This window comes from Odocoileus virginianus, chromosome 1, assembly GCF_023699985.2.
Source record: "Odocoileus virginianus isolate 20LAN1187 ecotype Illinois chromosome 1, Ovbor_1.2, whole genome shotgun sequence".
NCBI lineage: Eukaryota > Metazoa > Chordata > Mammalia > Artiodactyla > Cervidae > Odocoileus > Odocoileus virginianus.
Genome location: NC_069674.1, coordinates 17,406,677 through 17,425,896, shown reverse-complemented (window position 1 = coordinate 17,425,896; position 19,220 = coordinate 17,406,677). Strand labels below are relative to the sequence as shown.

Below are 19,220 nucleotides of genomic sequence, written 5' to 3'. Positions count from 1 at the left end.
CCTGGATACAGCTGTCTTCATACCACGGCAGGCGTGGGACTCTGAGCGCCTGCACAATGATTATGAAAACACCCTTGAGTATGAAAGATGGAGTAGAAAAGCTAGAGAGGTCAAGGAAAGTGATTGCTCATGTCACAATTTTTGATCAAGGCAGCCAGTTAACATTAAATGTCACCAGGGTTGGTGCAGGGAGTGCAGGAGAGTGGGGAAAGTGAGCAGAAACTAAATGAAAGGTTGTCTTAACTCTATGCAATGATAAACACAAATTGAGTACCTACTACTCAATTTCCCATTTGCTATTTGGGTAGCGGTAAAGTGAAAGAACTAGAAACAACAGTCTAGAGGTACAGGATAGAACAAAGAGGTTCAGCAAGAAGACGCAGGACCACTGAAACTTAGAATTAATACAGTGACTTCCTTTAAATACCAAGGGTAGACAATCCAAAATGATTTAATAATTGAAGCATCTTTCATATAGAGACCTAAAAATGGAAATAAAATCAGCTAGATGCCATCTTGAGGAATCTTTAAGATCTGTAGATTTACAATCAGGAAACACCAGTCAGTATTTTCCTATCTTTCCTGGTATGTATCTTAAGTGCTCCTCAATTGCACATGGTGCTCCTCATTGGGTATTTCCACATCCCATTTCAGTAAAAGTCAAATTAGTTTAATCAGCCGCAGTCCCATAGTTCCTCCATTTCCACCTTCTGGGGGAATTTTTTCACTTGCTCCTTAAGGCTGTCCTAACTGTCCTGCACTCAACCATTACATTTCTCACCTCTTAAAATTCAGAGTTTCCTAGCCTCCTATCAGGAACTGAGATCTCACTGCAGCATTATGAGTCAGAGTAGATACAAATATACAGTAGATACAAATACTTTAGGCTGACCTTCCTCACCAAAGAAACATTAAAATCACCTTAAGGAGAGTGATTACACCTTTCTGTGTTCTGTACTTATTTTCAATAGTTGCTCAAGTTCCAATAGATGATGATAAAACTGGCCATACCTTGATACGGACTCGGAAATTAGGTAAGGAAGCGGTCAATTTGAGATGTGAAGAAGACAAGGAAGCAATATGCACTCTTCAAAATAAAAATAGAAATGCCCAAGTCTAAACTTTTTTTTCCCTGACTTCAACAAAGATATTTTACATTACATATTAGAGCTGGTGAGTAGAAGTCAGAGTAGAAAACTAACCCAAGAAGCTAACTAGGCTTACAGGAGGGATGCTGCTGTGCCCGTGAAAGGGAGCCGCTGGGTCTTTCCTTGATCTCCTTTCATGATCCCCCCTGGAGAGTGGGGAAGATACGAATGGAAGCAATGGGTAGAGGGTATAAGCCTTATGGACAAGTTAACTCCAGCAGCCAATTTGTCTAGCTCACAGTCCAGCATCCAAGATTGCTCATGTCCTGTTTAAGGCAGGAGCTCTTCACTTGAACAACTGATACTGTTTTGTCTGCAAATCCTTCCTCTGAGAGGAACAAGGAGGGGACAGGCTTGCTCCTGTCCTGGAATGACTCTGTGGCATCATTATACCAAGAGGCATGCAGAGCTTAGGAGATTTAGAAAGCAAACAAGACAAATCCACTGGGGAGAAATCTCCTAACGAACCCCACCAGAGTCAACTGAGCCCAGAGGACCCAAAGAGAGTTCATGCAGACTGGAGGGAAGAGTTGGTGGGAATCCCAATACTGGCATAGACAATAAAAACATTTAACTTTCACCGCTTCCTAGTGCCGTCTGTGAGATCTGAAGCTCCTCTGCCTAAGCAGCAGGCTTCTATCAGATTTTTGGGTTTTCCCTAAGGTCTCAGTTCAAGTCCACTTCTATTTCTTTTGTATTCTTGGTTCTGCTGCCTTTGAAGTTAAACGCTCTCATTTTAACCTCTTGCAAGAGAAATCACTGGATAAGATATCAGAAACCCATAGCTATCTTGCCTTTAGGAAATGTGGATTGAGTTAGAGAGAAGTTGGTAGAAATCCACCCCTACCTGCTTATTCCTGCTAAATTGCTTTTGATCTGTTTCTCCAATCCAAACTCATTTATGACAGCCTTGAAGTACACCTTCCAATCCCCAGATATCATATATCAGAGGGCAAACTCTGTGATCCTTAACCATCAGACCCAAACTGCTGTTTTCAAAGGCTAGAAATTATTTCAGGCTCAAGTTGGTGGGAATCCCAATACTGGCACAAACAATAAAAGCATTTAACTTTCGCCCCCTTCTCTACAAACAAGAGTGTGGTTGACAAACCCAAGTGTGATCTGACTCACTTTAAACTAGAGCCAATCTGTACACTAGTCATTCCAAATAATAACAGACCAAATAAATACTCCCTGAAGAGTGCCAAGCCCTGGGGGGATGTGCTTCAGAGAGGTCAGCTGCCCCATAAGTTTACCACCTGCAGTGCATCGGGGCCACTCTTCTTAGCCTAGAGCAGCTCAGAGTTCCTCAGGCTCCTGGGACCTGCTAAAGGATTGAGATTGAACCTGGGTGGGATCAGGCAGCTGTGGCTTCCCTGGGGAGACATTTACCCTTGGATACTATCTGAAGGGTCCACAAGGTTAAGAAAGAAAGATAATGTTTACTCAGCTTGACCTTTAACTGGCACACACTAAAGTCCACAGGATTATTTGTTCCCATCTAAATATCCATCCTTTGATGGGAGAAAGATTTTTTTGTTTGCTTCATGGGATGATGGTTGTTTGTCTGCATTTTTCTATTTCCAACTTCTTAATGAGAGTCCATGATATGAATTTACTAAGCTTTTTATGATTCAAATTTACTGATGTCAAGCTAAATAAATTTAATTTCCATCTTAATTGGATGACTTAATAGAAACAAATATGCATGGTAATGTATGTAAAGCTACAAAAATATAGCATGTTGATTATAATATTGACCTAAAAAGCAGGACAATTATTTGCCCAACTATTTTCAAAAGTTAAATCAGGAAAACTATAAAAGTGTATCAGAGTGTTAATAGTGGTGCCCATTTTGAGCAGAATTATAAGTCATTTTTTTCCTTCTTCATAACTTTAAAGATTTGAAAATCCTATAGCTTGCATACATTGTTCCAGAATGAGAAAAAATAATGTGTTTCTTCAGGTATATATTTGTGTTTTCGTAATAACAAACATAGTAATAAAAAAACACATTCTTTTTCACATTATTAAAATTAATCAATCTTTTTACAAGTTTGAATTGCATTGAGCTGAATTTAAGGTTCTGCATTTTGCCAGAGGCCTTGAATTGAATAGTTAAACATATATTGTAATCAAGAAAAGAGGATGGGAAGAAAGCCTTTATATTATTGTTTCAAAATGTAAGTACCTCCACCAGTTAAAATAACTTAATAAAGTTATTTATTAAGCAGATAAATTTATTTATTTCTTTCAGATAGCAGCTTTCAGACTTCCTCATTTGATCATCTTGGACCATTGCTCATATTTAAAGAAATACATTGTACACAGAAGGCAACATTTTTTTACAGAAAATATATTTTTTTTGAAGAACTAAATTGGCCCTCACATAAGATTCTCCAAAGCAGCAGGATATTTTTTTTAAGCCAAAGATCCAACTCCTGGCTTAACATGGACACCCCATCTGGCCGGTTGGCAGATGCCCAGTGGAAGCCTTCTGATGTTCTAATGCTCAGAAACGAAGGCCACTATACGCTAAAACTTTAGAGATGATTCTCTGCTGTCGAGAGCAATAATCCCTCACCCAGGTTAGAAGACGCCATATTATTCTCAAATGAGGAAGGCCATTACGGAAACATCATTTTAAAGTTTTATCTGGTCTCCATTCATTTTATCCTGTGTGAAGAAGAGTTTCTCTGTTAGCTAAAATTGAGACCGAAACATGTTCCTTACTGATTAAATCTGGACTCTGAGACAAATACCTTTGGCTCCTTCCCTGGGCAGCCCAGTGTCTCCTGGGAAGCCACACAGATGGAGGCTCCCTGCTCTAGTTATGGTATGGAAGGGGGCCTCCAAGAGAGAAACGACGTTTAAAACCTTCAAGAAGAGAATACTGTAGGATGCAGAAAGCCTGTTACATTACATCATTCTCATACTAAGAATGGAATTTCCTAAACACTTCTTGCCAGCTTCTAAGGTAAATGAAAATGGCAATATTTGGCTCACTTACACCCTCTCAGGGAAAAAATCCAGCAGAGTACCCATAAGAAGCCCAAGATCACTCCTGACAAAGGGCCTTGTATTCCTAAGGGGCTTCAGTCAAGTCAATGGCAATTCAGATGGTGACTGCCAATTTCCTCCGCAAATGATCCAACATTATCAATATTACTTGGACGCGAAGATACAGGCATGATCAGCTCTTGCACTATTAGGACATGTTATTGCCAGTGACCCTCACTGTGTGTACTAAGCTAAGGACATCATGATTAGAGAGTTCTGATTCCTCTCCTAGTCTTCCAAGATTATGGAACTAAACACTATTGGCTGGTCACTCACATGAGGTCCCCAGGCCAGCAGCTGCTATCACCAGGGAGTTTGTGGGAAAGGCAGCTTCTGAGAGTCAGCCAGAGACCTACTGGACCAGAATCTGCATTTTAACAAGATCTCTAGGTGACTGATATGCATATGAAAGTGTGAGGAACACATCTATAGTATCAACAAAGTGCTGCTAATCCACCATAAAAACCTAAATTTACTGAGAATAACTGATTGGAATTTTTGGTATGCATATTGTACAACTCTGAGGAAGCACTTTAACATGATATTTAGTAAAACAATTCATAGCCATTTTAGTTTAACCTTTTTTAGACTTGTCTATTCTCTTTTTTTCACTCTGACTCAAATTTCCTTTTCTTCACACCTGTCACACATCTTGCCTCCTACTCACTTCATCTGATCAAACTTACCTTCTGATATCTTAGGCAGTCTCTAGGTCCTGAGAAAATGATCATGATGAGCAGCAGAAGTGGGGAAAGAATGAGACAGAACTGGCCCTATTGATTTTATTAACAGAAGCTCATGTTTCGAATAACAGTTTACAGTTTATAAACGTTGCACAGATACAACTGACCTTTACCACCAGCCCATGAGGAAGGCAAAGCATGTATCATCACCGTCATCATCATCGCCACCTTACAGCTAGAAAACCTAAGGTTCCAGGACCTACGGGACATACTCAGCACCAGGCAGAACTGCAATGAGATAAATGCAGGCTCATGATTCAAACCTGGACTCCCTCCGAGCTGGAGGCTCCGTGAGGGCAGCAGGGCCAGGGAGGACATGGCTGTGGGCATCACAGTGCCAGCAATGAAGTGGCTGCGCCTTGAATAAGAAATATCCGGTGTGCAAGATGCTCTCCTGCACACTCTAGGGGGCCTTCTCAAGTGGCGCAATGGTAAAGAATCAGCAAACAAATGCAGGAGATGCAAGAGACTCGGGTTTGATCCCTGGGTTGGGAAGATCCCCTGGAGTAGGAAATAGCAACCCACTCCAGTATTCTTGCCTGGAAAATTCCATGGGCAGAGGAGCCTGGTGGGTTACAGTCCATGAGGCTGCAAAGACTTGGACACAACTGAGCAGGCACACAGACACTAAAGGAAAGGCCAAGGTCAACAGCCTGATTTGGAGACCTCACATGTCAGATTCCCTGGGGCCTGCAGCATGATCACATGTCCCATATGTTTCTTTTCAGAAGGGGTTTTGGATCCGCATTTAGAATAATGTGAGAGTATAGAAGGCAGGAGCATTGGAAGAAGCAGGAAGTCTCACCTTGGTGAGACAGAGACTAGTTTCTGTTTGTCTGTTTGTGTCTCATGCCAGCTGGACATGAGAAATAAAAGCAGTTGGGAGGGGGGAGGTGGGGAGAGCAAGGGTGGGCTTTCATGGGGAGGGCTGCACCCCCATAATCAGCATCTCCATTATCTCGTCAAATACTCTGTAGCAGTCAGACGCTGGGTCCAGTCCTTCACACTCATTTTCTAGATTAATATTCATGTCAGTCCTAGGAGATAAGTATCATTGCCTCATCTTAGGAATAAGGAAACTGAAGCAAGAAAGATCACAATATTTGCTAATGGTCACACAGCTAGAAGTGTAGCTGTGGTTTACCTTGATTTCTTCCATCTTAGAGCTCAAATAACAGAGCGTTACAGCTGATGTTTCTAACACATCACCTACATTCAGGTGGCCTGTCACATGTCCAGGTTTTTTGACTCCACCTCTCAAATCAGAATTTCTGGAGATGGGCACCAGGCATCTGGATGCTAAGATGCGACTCTAGTTATTCTGATAAACACTGAGGATCGGAAATCACTACCCTGGGTGATCTGGCCATTCACTGCATAGACACTGGTGTTTAGGTTTGATGTGAGAGGCAATTGAGAGAGAAAATTAACTAGCCAAAGGAAGAGACGGCATTATATTATAGAGGAGAAAAAATATCCAAACTAGGAATTTTAAGATCTTATAAGAACTCCAAGATTCTCGTATGGGATCGTCTTAACATCTTTAAACTTGTATCTTATAAATTTAACAAAAAAAAGTCCTGCTCAGCCTACCTAGGTAGAATTGTTATGAAAATATGATGAGAAAATACATGTCACTAGTTCTGAAAAGCAAAAGCCTATAGCCACACTGAAGTTATGATGAAAATAATGTTCCAAGTGTTCAGTCTTACGGCTTCGAATAACACAGTTTGGTAAAGAAGAGGTAAGGTTTCTGGCTCCGTTATGGAAGTGAGTCCGAGCCATGCAAGGTCAAAGGCTTTAAAACGAACAAGGTGAAGTGTGATCAGGAAGACACTCTACAGAATTGGCAGATCTATATGTCTGCAATAATGGAGGTGAGGGGAAGAAAGGAGAGCGTCTTCTAGAGGTTCAAGGTTGAGAATGGAGTACTTGGATTTAAACAGGAAATTGGTACCAGGTGATGTTTGCAGGGATTCAAGGTCACTGGGGCGTGAGGAAGAGCAGAGAGATCGGTATTCAGAATCACTCACTCTTTCATCAGACATTTATCAGGCATTTCTGTGCTCCCACTGTAGATATTCTAGGGTTCCAGAGATGAATGAGAGTGTCCCTGCCTTCAGGGGGTAACTGGGGTGGGTGGAGTGGAGCTGGTGGTAAAAGTGAGGAATCCTAAGAAGTAAATGATGCGCTTTTCCAATGTTAACACTGCTGGGAAAGGAGGACCTGAAGTCTTGGGAAGGGGTGATGGAGGGGCTGAGAAGAGGAGGGAGAATTAGAGCGCCACCTAGAGGGAGGACTTGCCTGGGAAAACCCACTCTTGGAGGCTTTCATTTCAGACTGATTCAGTTTCACCCAAATTCCACACTGAAGTTTGAGGACTCGCTGTCTTTCTCTCCATGTTTGTCTATCATTTCACTGAAGGACAGTCATCTCATATCTCAGTATAAAAAATGGAAGAAGTGGGAGTAAAAGCTGAGAGTTATAGAATGCTATGTGTGCTTCAAAATGATGTTTTTGGTTCTTATTCAGCACAATTCTTAGAATTAAGAGCCCAAGTGTCAGTTACTATTGACTTACTTCATTCAAGATTAATATATAACAATAGATTTTTTAACTAACTATGAACTTTAAGAATCTTAAGAATTCTGGTTTTAGGAAACTCATTATGATGATGTTTTTATTTGAAATGTCACTTTATCTAAATCTACTACAAAGAAATGACTCCAAAATAAAGCAGTGTAGAAGAAATTTAATTATTTCTCAAAATACCTTGAGCATGCACCATTCACTGTATTCCTTGCCTGCTTAAAAGCAAAAGGGATTTGTGGTGAGTGTGATCTACATAATCAAATCTGCAATGTTACCATAATTATAATGCCCTCTGATAACATTACATTATAGTTAGCCTTCTAAACCACAGAAGTCTTAACTTGTCATTTACCAAATACTAAAACAGGGAGGAACAAAGGGCTTGCTATGTTTGACAATCTAGAAAGATCATATGACACCTGGAAAACTATGCCACATAAAAGACTGGCAAGAAGTGCATGGAAAAATGGCCCAGTGGATGGAAACTTGAAATGGACATAAACATCAAGAATGGAGAACAGCTTTCCAACACAAGGCCGTGACCCAAATTCCACTCAAGCCAATTGACTTGATGGGAAAAAGCAGGCCTAGCTCATAGAGAGAAGCTCCATATCTGAATATTATTTTACCCCATGTGTGACATGGACCTGAGTCAAGAGGAAACAAAAGCTCTCTGATTATTTCATTAGAACTGCAGCCAAAAGAGACAACATCATTCACCCTTAGAGAGGCTCCACTCAGCATCTAACTAAGGGAACACGGGCAATTGGAGATGTCTGACTCACCAGATGCTTAAAAGTGAGCATCTCTTCACACAGGACTGACCTGCACTCAGCTTGCCCCTTGATCACCCTGGGCGGTCTTGGTTTGGGCATTACCTTAGGAGGGAGTCAAGGACAGTTCCCCTTTTTACTATGTCATCATATTAACAAGTGTATTTGGAGAACTGGAATTCATAATCAGAATTCGGACTACTGGCCCTGAATCCACTATTAACTCATGTACCATTTTGAACAAGCCAACCAAACTTGGTCTCCTGAGAAAATTTTGAATAGTAATAAAATACCACATGGCAAATAAGAATATGATCAGAATTCACATGAGAATGTCATTTAAATGTGAAAGCAAGAGTATCTTCAAAAGGAAAATAATATTTAAACTCAAAATATTTAATTTCTAAGACTGACTTTATTGATAAAAGCAATTATATTATTTAAGGACCTTATTTTTCTCAAGTTATTTCCAATGATCAGGATCTGTGAAAATCCAAACCAGGCCACAGGGTTTTCTAGAGTAAAAACATCAAAAATGTTCATTTAAATATGTGGGTTCTGTGACATATTGCTATATGTGAAGACTAAGGTATATGTGGAAATTTTCAATAAATATTAGTAAATTTATTATTCCCAAAATCATGAAAAGAAGTCTAGAAATCCACAGAATTGTGTTATAATATACTCTAAATATTTTTAAATGTTACTATTCTCATTCTATGTAAGACCGCATTGAAAAGTCAGATAAAAAGTCACATATTAACTGAGCTTCTTTTCTCTCACAGCTCTAGCTTTGAAAATACAATACACTTGTCCTGAAAAGCAAACAGCTGGGACAGAGCAGCTAACTCGTTAAGTATGGCTTCAGGTGGGTGTTCCTTAGAGAGGCTTTTCACTAAGCGAGAAAAAAATGTCCTAAAAGAGGCCTGGGAAGAGGAGGAGAAGAAAGATCAACTTCTACCGATTTAAAGTACAGTTAGAGAACTCAAAGCACCAAAGTTTCTTAAAGCACAAAATAATAGAGTTTTTTTTCAATGAACTAATTGTTTAAAAGCCATCCTCTAATTTAAATGAGAAAGTACAAATATTGCTCCTCTGAAATAACTCATGTCCCAAAGGGAGGAAAAAAGAAAATATCCACTCTCATTGCCTTTGAATTTAACTGGACTATAAATTTTCTTAATGACTTGGTCTTTAGAATGCCTAATTTATTTAAAAATAAAAGCATAAAGAAGATGGAAAATAGAAGCTTTATTTTCTATGCTGAGAGACACGTCTTTTGTCTCACTCCCATTACCTTCCAATATTTCAAATATCAGTTTATCCCCAGATGCTCAAGAGGCTAAAATGGGCTTTACTGTTTCATCAACTCCACATTTGCCTGAAATCATGAAATTGCTTCATTATGTTTTTAGTTTAAAAGCTTTCTTGATAGTTCCTGGATCTCCTCCCAGGCCCTTTCCTCCAACACACACACACACACACACACACACACACACACACATCACCTCTCTCAAGCTGTTAAAGCAAATTGCCTAAATAACCCTCAAGATGAAAGATGCCAAATGCCAAAAGACGGTAATCTAATTTTTCTCAAATTGTTCATTCTCCCCAGTCGTTGCCACCCCTCCCCCCATATGCCACTCCTAGTTTTTCAGGGTCTCCCCCAGACTTATAAATCAGTTGTTAACAGAGGTGAGGGTAAGTTAACAAGAGTGTAAGTAAACTCAGTGTTGTGTTAAAGAAAAAAGGGTGCTTGTGTGTGTGTGTGTGTGTGTGTGTTGAAGAGAAAGGAAGTTTTGTTTTATGTATTAAGTAGGGAAGGGAAGGAGTCGAATACATTCCTCTCTTTTAAAATATTTTAACTTATTAGATACATCAACTCAAAAACTAAGAATCTAGCCAATTAGCAATAAATATACCCTAGCTTTATGTGGGGGAAATAAAAGGTTCAAGTGTCTCTGTATAGGGCAATTATTAAAACTGTTCAAATGAGAAGTTCAAGGTGTGTCTTTTAAACTTTGTACAGAACCATTTCTAGGAGCATTCCTGGGCTGGCAGGCAGGACAAGGAGTGTCCAGATGCTCCGTGAGGGACGCGCAGTGTAGCTGCTGGCACTGGGCGGGACAAGCTCCCACCTGGTAGCTGGAAATGCCAGCGGAGACGCATCAGCTGGCAAGCCCTGGGGCCATGCGAGAAGCTGAGGAAGGATGGGAAAATGAGCCTGCTGGCTCGGGCTGCCTCACTTTCTCTCTTCTCTACCGAGCCAGACACACCTACTAGCTCAGGTACTACAAAGAGCAAAGCTCCCGCACGTTCGCCATCCAACTGGAAGCCGGGAACCCAGTCCACATTCACATCCCGTAACATTACAAAAGCTTACACTCTTCCCAGGGGCCCCGGACTGTCTGACCTGACTCCCCCAAAGTAAGCCTCTTGAGCACAGCAGTGTTGAAAGCAGCCCCACGAGCAGAGACACCAGCAGCCTCTCTCCCACTCTTCCCAGCACCACGCGCTGGCGCCCAGAAAGGTGTCGATCCGAGACACCTCGGGAGGAATCGCGCATTCGCTTCGACTTACTTGGAGTCGCCAACGAGCGGTGCGCGCTCAGGCTGCCTTTGTTGATCCGGGAGAGGTTTTTCTGCCCTGAGTCCAGGTACCCAAGTCGCTGGTGCTCGCGGCGGCCGCTGCTCTCTGCCTCCCGCACGCCCGGTGACTCCTGCTCTCTCTCTTCTCCTCTCTCCACTTCGGCTTTTCCTCTGCTCTGCGGCTCCCGTGGCGGGATTTTTGGACTGGAAGGCGGGGAACCCGATCCTGCCTCGGACTGGCGCACGCCCTGCCGGGGAGGGGACGGAAGGGAAATGGAGAATGGGAGGGATGCGAGGAGCGGGCTGGGAGCAGACGCGGCTGGGGCGGGGGGAGCGCGCCGGTCCCTCGCGAGCTGATTGGGAAGCTTCTTCTTCAATGCGAGGTTCTCCCGGGGGCGTCTCGGCCCCCAGCCTCGGCGCCAGCACGCGGATTTGAACCCAGAGGCCGGGGGGTGAAAGACTTGTTTCGAGTTTAGCAGGGACCGATGCAATATCCCTTTGCCAAACTTTGCGCAGTACCTCTTCTGCAGGTGGGTGCGTGCCCCAGGTTACCAAGTAGCAGATCTGAAATGGACAGTTGACGGTATCTTAGGTTACAGTTTGGGCCCCCGGCGATTTCTGTAGTTGCTATTTGAGGGTGAAAAACCCCAGTCTTCAGAACCGAGCTCTCCTTTGTCCCCACCCCACCCCCAACGCCCTTCCCCCTCTCTCCCAAACCTCTGCACCGCATCAATCACTCCAGCGGTCAGTCCCGTCCCACCTGCGCGTCACTACATGTGCAAAGGACTTTTTGGCGCTTGTCACAAAGAGTGACAGATGTCTGAAAGTTCCCAATTAAATGTCACTTTCCTTTAGGGGGCTCTTTCTTTTTCTGGCTTCCTTGGTGCATTTAGTGACCTACTTAATGACATGTCTTTGACACTCAAGAATTTAGGGGCTTAATCCACGTGGCTCCAACTCAAAGGTTTGGACAACTCAGAGGCTGGGCTTCCGTCTTTCTGGAATTTCCATTTTCTTCGAATGAGGACAGAAGTTAAGGTAACGGACCTAGGATTATTTGAGTAACACATAAATATTTGTGATATAGATGAGAGGAAAGTGTTGCATGAAATGATGAAGTATAAAGCAAATGTACCCAAGCACAGTCAAAAAGGAGATTCTCCTCTGCTCAACTGCTCTTTTCTGCTTTCTCTTGCTTCTTTTACTTCCTTTCCACTTATTGTTTGATGGTGCCGACCCCAAATGTAGTTGCAAAATACACTTCCCTTCTGTTTCCCATAGTTCTGAAGTAACTTCCTTTTAATTCAATTTAAGAGATAGCTATTTAAGTGCCTTATATAACTCTTAAAATTTACATGAATCAACCTAAACCCCAAAAAGCATTGTTTTGTGGGAAGTAGCTCTTAGGGTCTTAGAGACTTTGATGGCTACATGGACAAATGTACCATGGAGGGGCTGTGTGGGGACAAAGAGCCTTCGCTAAGGGCAGTGCTTTGAATCAATCAGTCCATTGTTTTTCAAAAGCACAAGCATCAGAAATTCACCTACACACCTCCAGTCTATCCCTATAGCTGATTTCTCCACATACCCGACACACACCTTCTTCAAATGAAACAAATGAACACGGAGCTGTCTTCCTTCCATATACAAACTTCAGGTTGCCTGTATCCCTTTCGTGATCCCATTTATCCAATGAAGAAAAGCAATATTTGTTTTAATCTGATTTTACCTGTATAAATTGTGGAGGAATGCGTATTATCACTTATGATTATTTTCTCCAGACCCTTTACTGAAAGAGATTTCTCTGTACTCACTGTCACTTCATAGGGGTGAAATTTCCAGGCCATTAAACAAGGAGTTAGCCATTTTTTGGTGGTGGTGGTTTAGTCGCTGAGTCGTGTCTGACTTTTGCGACCCCATGGACTGTAGTCCACCAGGCTCCTCTGTCCATGGGATTTCCCAGGCAAGGATACTGGAGTGGGTTACCATTTCCCTCACCAGGGGATCTTCCCAACCCAGGGATTGAACCCATGTCTCCTGCAATGGTAGATGGATTCCTTACTGCTGAGCCGCCAGGGATGCCTTCTTAAACACTATCTTAACATCTCCAAATGTAACATATTGCTACCACTTATTATGATGCTTCTCTATAGGGATCCATAAAGTAAGCATGAGATCCCCATGATTTCCATTCTGTGGCATGTGTTATATCAAAAAATAACCCTTTATTCAAATAGGAACATATGAAAATTATTTTCATCAGTGGTTCTCAATCAGGAGCTATTTTGCCAATAAGTGAACATTCGGCAATGACTGGAGACGTTGTCACAGCCTAGGGGAGGGAATTGTTCCCGCGCCCAGTGAGCATAGGCCAGGGATGCTGCTAAACAACAGCATCCCCACAACAAAGAACTATGTGGCTGGAAATGTTAATAGAGCTGAGATTAAGAAACCCCGACAAACATTATTGTTTGTTTTTATTTTTATTTTTTCATTTAAAAAATTTGTATTTATTTTTACTTTTTTATTGTGGTAAAATACACAGTGATTTTTAAGTGTACAGTTCAGTGACATTATACACACACATTGTCCTGTGACCAGCACCACCAGGCTTCCTAGGCTCTTAATGAGTGATCATAATGGCTGGATGGGACCATAATCACCATTTTTAGCCATTGTATTTTTAAAATATAAAGGAAGATGAGAAAGAGGTTTTTTTTTTTCTTTTTCTTAAGAAATAGAACCCTATAAGATTTAGATTAGTCAACCCAGCAGGTACACCAAAGTTGAAGAAGAAGACGCTTTTTAACACACTCTGAAATTTGCTATTTCACATTGAAACTTCTTCCTGTGACCTGGACATGGGTCTGTCTGTTGATTTAAGATTTCAAGCCATTTCATTTATTTAGCTGACTTTCTTTGAGCACTTAAGTTTTTGAGTGAATAGAGCCATGAACAAAAATAGATGAAAATCCCCACTCTCATTTGACTTGCGCTTCTATTGATATAAACTAGCAAATGAAATTAATTAACAAATTAGTAAAATTTGTTAAAGATATGAGCCTATGAAGGAAAATCAAAGCATCAGTTTGGAGGAGGAAAGACTTGCTGAGTAAAGACTTAAAAGAGGTGAGGGAACTGGCTAAGAAAATATCTGGGAGAAGGACCTCCGGGCAAAGTTCAGCAAATGCAAAGGCCCTGAGGCCTGGCTGCTGGATGTGGTGGAGGACCTCTGGGGAGGTGGGGGGTGGGGGGCAGGGACAGAACGGGTGGAGGTGGGGACGGAGGTGAGGAAGGTGGGGACGGAGGCGAGGAAGGTAGTGGGCCAGATTGTGCAAGGTCTGTGTTCTCCATCAGGAATTCCACTTTTATTCTGAATGAGGTGAAAGGCAATCTCTGGTTTAACAGGGTCTCGCTGCTGTGTTGAAAAGACCACACAAAGACAAGGGTAGAAGCAGAGATTCCAGTTAGGAGGCTCCAGCAGTTTCTCACTGACCAGACTTCTTCTGCTTGTCCCTGTTTCTTGTGAAGAATAACTAACTCCAGACTTACTCTTTCAGTTCTCTGCCCCCGAAAGTGCCTGTCAGCAGTCACCTTGACTTGCTCATGTCAGCTCCCAGCCTCTCCAGTGTAATTAGTGAGCCCTCTGCATGGGTGTTACCAAGCTAAAAGATAACTACATGCAAGATGATTTGAAATCATAGAAATTATAACATATCCTAAGGGTGTTTTGAAAATGAGGCGGCTGATTCTGCAGTGACAAATACAAGGAGAAATGTGATCAGCATGAAGTTAAAAAATGTGAAGCAACCTGCTGAAAAATTGGCCACTCTGTCTCCTGGATTGCCTACTTGGCAGGATGTTTAGATTCTTGATTACCACCCTGAGTTCTTCAATATGCCTAGAATGCAAAAGGATAATTCATCACACCCTCAGTATGATGGAAGCCTCATTAATACGTTTCCCTTCCTCTCTCTGGAATAGTTCAAAGGTAATTTTAAAAAAAAACTTTTATTTTTTTATCTTTGTGACTAACTTACAAAACTTACTTCAACTTAAGGTAATTTTTAAAAATGACTGCAGTTTTACTGGATAAGAAAACAGAAAACTCAGCTAAGAAGGGCTTAAGTAGTTCGAGAATTTATCTAATGAACAACATAGTTTGATCAAGTCAGTATTTTAAAGTCTTCAAGGACCCAGGTCTTTCCATCTTTCGACTCTGCATCTTTAATTTGTGAACCAAGTCTCTTCAGTATGGGGTCAGGGAGCTTCAGACACATGTGGCTTAAAGTAAAGAAGGTCCCAAACCCTTTTCTCCATCTCCTCACCAACATTTGTTATTGTAGACTTTTTCATGATAGCCATTTTGACAAGTGTGAGGTGATATCTCATTGTGGTTTTGATTTGCATTTATCTGATGATTAGCAATATTGAGCTTTTTTTTTTTTTCATGTGCCTCAGAGCCATCTGTATATCTTCTTTGGAACAAATGTCTATCAAATAGGCTTTATTTTTAGAAGAAAAGGACAAATTTGGAAGACACATTGCTTGGTATCAAGTCCTGCTATAAAATAAAAATAATCAAAATTATTGTTTAATAATTATGTTTAATAAATAAAGACTCATGGGTAATAAAGAACAAAATCATCAATTCACAAATGGACTCCAACATATTTCAGTGGAGACAAGATGGCCTTTCTAAGAAATGATCCTGAAAGAACTGAATAACCACATGGAAAGGAGCAAACTTTGACACCATAGAGAAAAGTTGACTCCAAACAGCCCATAGACCTAAATGTATAAGCAATAATATAGAATTTCTAGATAAAGAGTTGGAGAAAACCGTTGTTACTCTGAAGTTAGGTGAAGATTTCATAGGTTAGACATGAAAGCACAAATTATTATTAAAACATTGATAAATTGCACTTTATCTAAGATGAAATCTCACTCTTTGAAAGCCATCCTAAAAATAATGAGGCAATCCTGACAATGAAAATATATGCAGTTGTCCCTCAGTATTTGCCAGGGAGGTTGGTTCTAGGACTCCCATGATACTAAAACCTAATCATGCTCAAGGTCCTTATATAAAACAGCATAGTGCAGCTGACCTTCTGTATCCTGGGTTTCACAGCCTCAGATACTGCAGAGGCCAGCTGTTTTCTCAAAATATATGTTTGACAGAGATTATGACCCAGGATGTTAAAGATTCCACATAACTCAATAATCAGAAGTCAGCCATCCTAATAAAAAATTGCCAAAAGCTCTCACCAGACACATCACAAAAGAAAATATGTAAATGCTAATAAGCTTAGCATTTGCTCCTCAAGGAAATGCAAACTCAAACCTCAGTGAGATACCACTGCCTACCTACCCAAAGAGCTAAAATTAAAAAGACTGACAATCCTAAGCATTGGTGACAATATAAAATGATACAACCAGTTTGGAAGATAGTTCAACACCTGTTAATAAATTTAATAAATTAAACATGATCTGGACTTTTCACTCTTAGGTATTTACTCAAGTTAAATAAAAATCTGTACCCCACACAGAAGTTTTTACATAAATGCACTTTTATTCTCGACAGACCCAAATTGGAAATCCGTCAGTTGAATGTGTTAATAAAATGTAGTAGGTCCATTCAATGAGATGTTACTCAGCAATAAAAAGAATAAACTGCTGATACATACAACAATGTGGATTAACTTCAAAAACATTACACAGTGCAAAACAAGCCAGACACTTGTGAGCACATAAAGTATGATTATATTATATAAAATTCTAGAAAAATCAAATCTAATCTGCACTGACAAAAAGCAGATCAGTGTTGCCTGTGACTGCAATACAGGGTGGGAGAGGTTAATAGAAAAACCACCAAATAATCTATTGATGTGGTTACATGAAAATACACATTTATTAAAAATCTTCAAACTATACACTTAGCATGGATACACTTTATTGTATATAATTAAAATTCTTAAGTGGATCTCAAGAAAATTCTTACAAAATCAAATAATAAGGTCATTAGGTATAGAGGTTAATAACATTGACTCTAATCAGAGTAACTGGTTTCAAACCTGGGACTTTCACTTATTGACTGTGTGACCTTTAGCAACTTACTTAAGCCCTCTGTGCCTTGGTTTGGGCTTTCCAGGTGGCGCAGTGGTAAAGAATCCACCTGCCAATTCAGTAGACTGGTTTGATCCCTGGGTCAGGAAGATCCCCTAGAGAAGGAAATGGCAACCCACTTCAGTATTCTTGTCTTGGAAATCCCATGGACAGAGTAGCCTGGCAGGCTACAGTCCATGGAGTCACAAAGAATCAGACATGACTTAGCCACTGAGCATGCATGCATGCCTTGGTTTACCATTTGAAAAGTAAAGATAATAACAGTGCCTGCCACGCAAGTTTGCAAAGAAAATTAAGCTTTTAATATGTCTAGAACACTGCTTGGTTATTAACAAACACTATATCACCATTCACTAAATTGATAAAGAATCTTTAAAATCACTGTGTTAAAATCTGGGTCAGACACTGCATTAAATTGGCTCTAGATCCATGTGTAAAGGAAATATGTCATGAAGTAACAAGTCCTTTAAATATATACATCCCTTAAATAAAAGCTGTATCCTAAGACTTGCAAAAGTAGACCACTTAATTTTAAGAAATCATTTTTTTTTCTTTGCTTATTTCCCAAATTAGATTGCTCACCCCTATTATTAACAGGTATTTGGATGATAGTCAACCAAGAAGGATGTCTGCAGTGTATAGGTGCCTGAGTAGTCAACCTTCAGATTTCTGCTTCAAGACCAGGGCAGAACTTATGCTGGGAGCATGCAAAGACAAAGCCACAATGAAAGACACATGCCCTGTCCTCAAAGAAGTTACACATATGGCATGACTGGCAAATGTGCATGGGTTTATAATGAAGGGTTTTTTCCTTAGTTCAGAAGAAAAATCACCCACAGCCAAAGTCAGGAAAAATGAGAGAACACTTAATAGAAATGGAAAGATTTATACTGGATTTTGAAGAAATTTTTTTTTTTTAATGTGATGAGTAGAGTCAGAGACAGCGATTATTCCAGCTAAGAAAGCCCACAAAGTCCAGTGAGAATGCTAGCTATGATTTGTGGGCAGTTTTGGCCAAAGCAGAGACCAGGTCTGGGAGCAAACCTGAGTTGGTATGAGAGTCACTTTGGGGCAGCTCTTGAGTCTGCCTTTATTGTATTAATAGACCCTGCAGAGACGTGGAGATTTCTGAAAAAGATTGACACAGTGCATGCAGTATTTAGGAAGCTTAATTTGACAGATGTATAAAGCATGGAGAAAGACTGAAAGAAAGAAAATCTTTTAAGAACTTGTCATCTTGTCAGTCCTTGTTCAAGAATACAAATTTTCCCAGTGCAGGTAAGATGTTTTTGAATGACACCATCTAAAATTTGATCCTTAATAATGTGCTTCATTTCTCATCATCTCCAGTGTCCATTTCTATTGTAGCCAGGCAGCTGTGTCAGTGACTTCTGTACATAACATGCTTCTTTATGCCTCCTGAGTTCCTGCTATTTTTCTGGACCGATAAGGTCTTCCCTGCTGTAATGCATTTACCCAAACCCTGTTCTTCAGTCAAGTTCTTCCTGCACCATGAAGACTTTCCAGGATGATACAGTGGCAATGAGCTGGCCCATCACCTCTAACACCTCTCTCAGAACTCTGCTTCAAAAACAAAACAGTGAATTGTCATTTGTAAGGAATGAAACCCAAAAATATCAGGTTAAAAGCGAGCCTCGTCAGATCCCCTTGACCGGCTGCTGGTTCATTTTCTGACTTTGGATAAATCACCCATGACGTTTGACTTTTATCTTCTTTTCTCTAAAATATAGTAGAACAAGTGATCTAAACTCCTGATTCCTGAATATGAGATTGGACATTTTGATATAATTTTAGGGATTTGGAAGTCTATAGTTAATATGTGTTCATCTGAACAAAATCCATCTTTCTTTTCCTTTTCCATCTTAAAATTGTCACCTTCAAGTATTACATACAGCAACACCACTTTCTTTAAGTAATATAAGTTTTACAAAGTATTTCACATATGTTTTCTCACTTGATATACATCAGGAACACATAAGGATAGATGTCATTATTACTCTGTCAGAGCTGAGGAAGCAGAAGTTTAATCCTCTAATGAGGATGGTGACAAATTTTCAGAGGCATTTCTATCTTATCTAAGGTTCTCTCCTCCCTCTCTGCCTCCTCCCTTCCTCTCTTTCTCACTCTTTTCACTCACTGATTCCCTCTGCCACTGAACTGGTTCCAGAA

General features: G+C 40.7%; 1 protein-coding gene across 2 annotated transcripts in view; it reads right to left on the bottom strand.

Moving 5' to 3' along the window:
* PTN (pleiotrophin) overlaps positions 1-11,210 on the bottom strand; it is a 100,464-nt gene extending 89,254 nt beyond the window's left edge. Inside the window, exon 1 of one of the 2 annotated variants that reach the window (XM_070465297.1) lies at positions 10,897-11,210. The gene's annotated coding sequence lies outside the window, so the exon portion shown is untranslated. The remainder of the gene's footprint in view (positions 1-10,896) is intronic. The other variant, XM_070465292.1, reaches the window with a different exon arrangement.
* Positions 11,211-19,220: the final 8,010 nt, after the last annotated feature.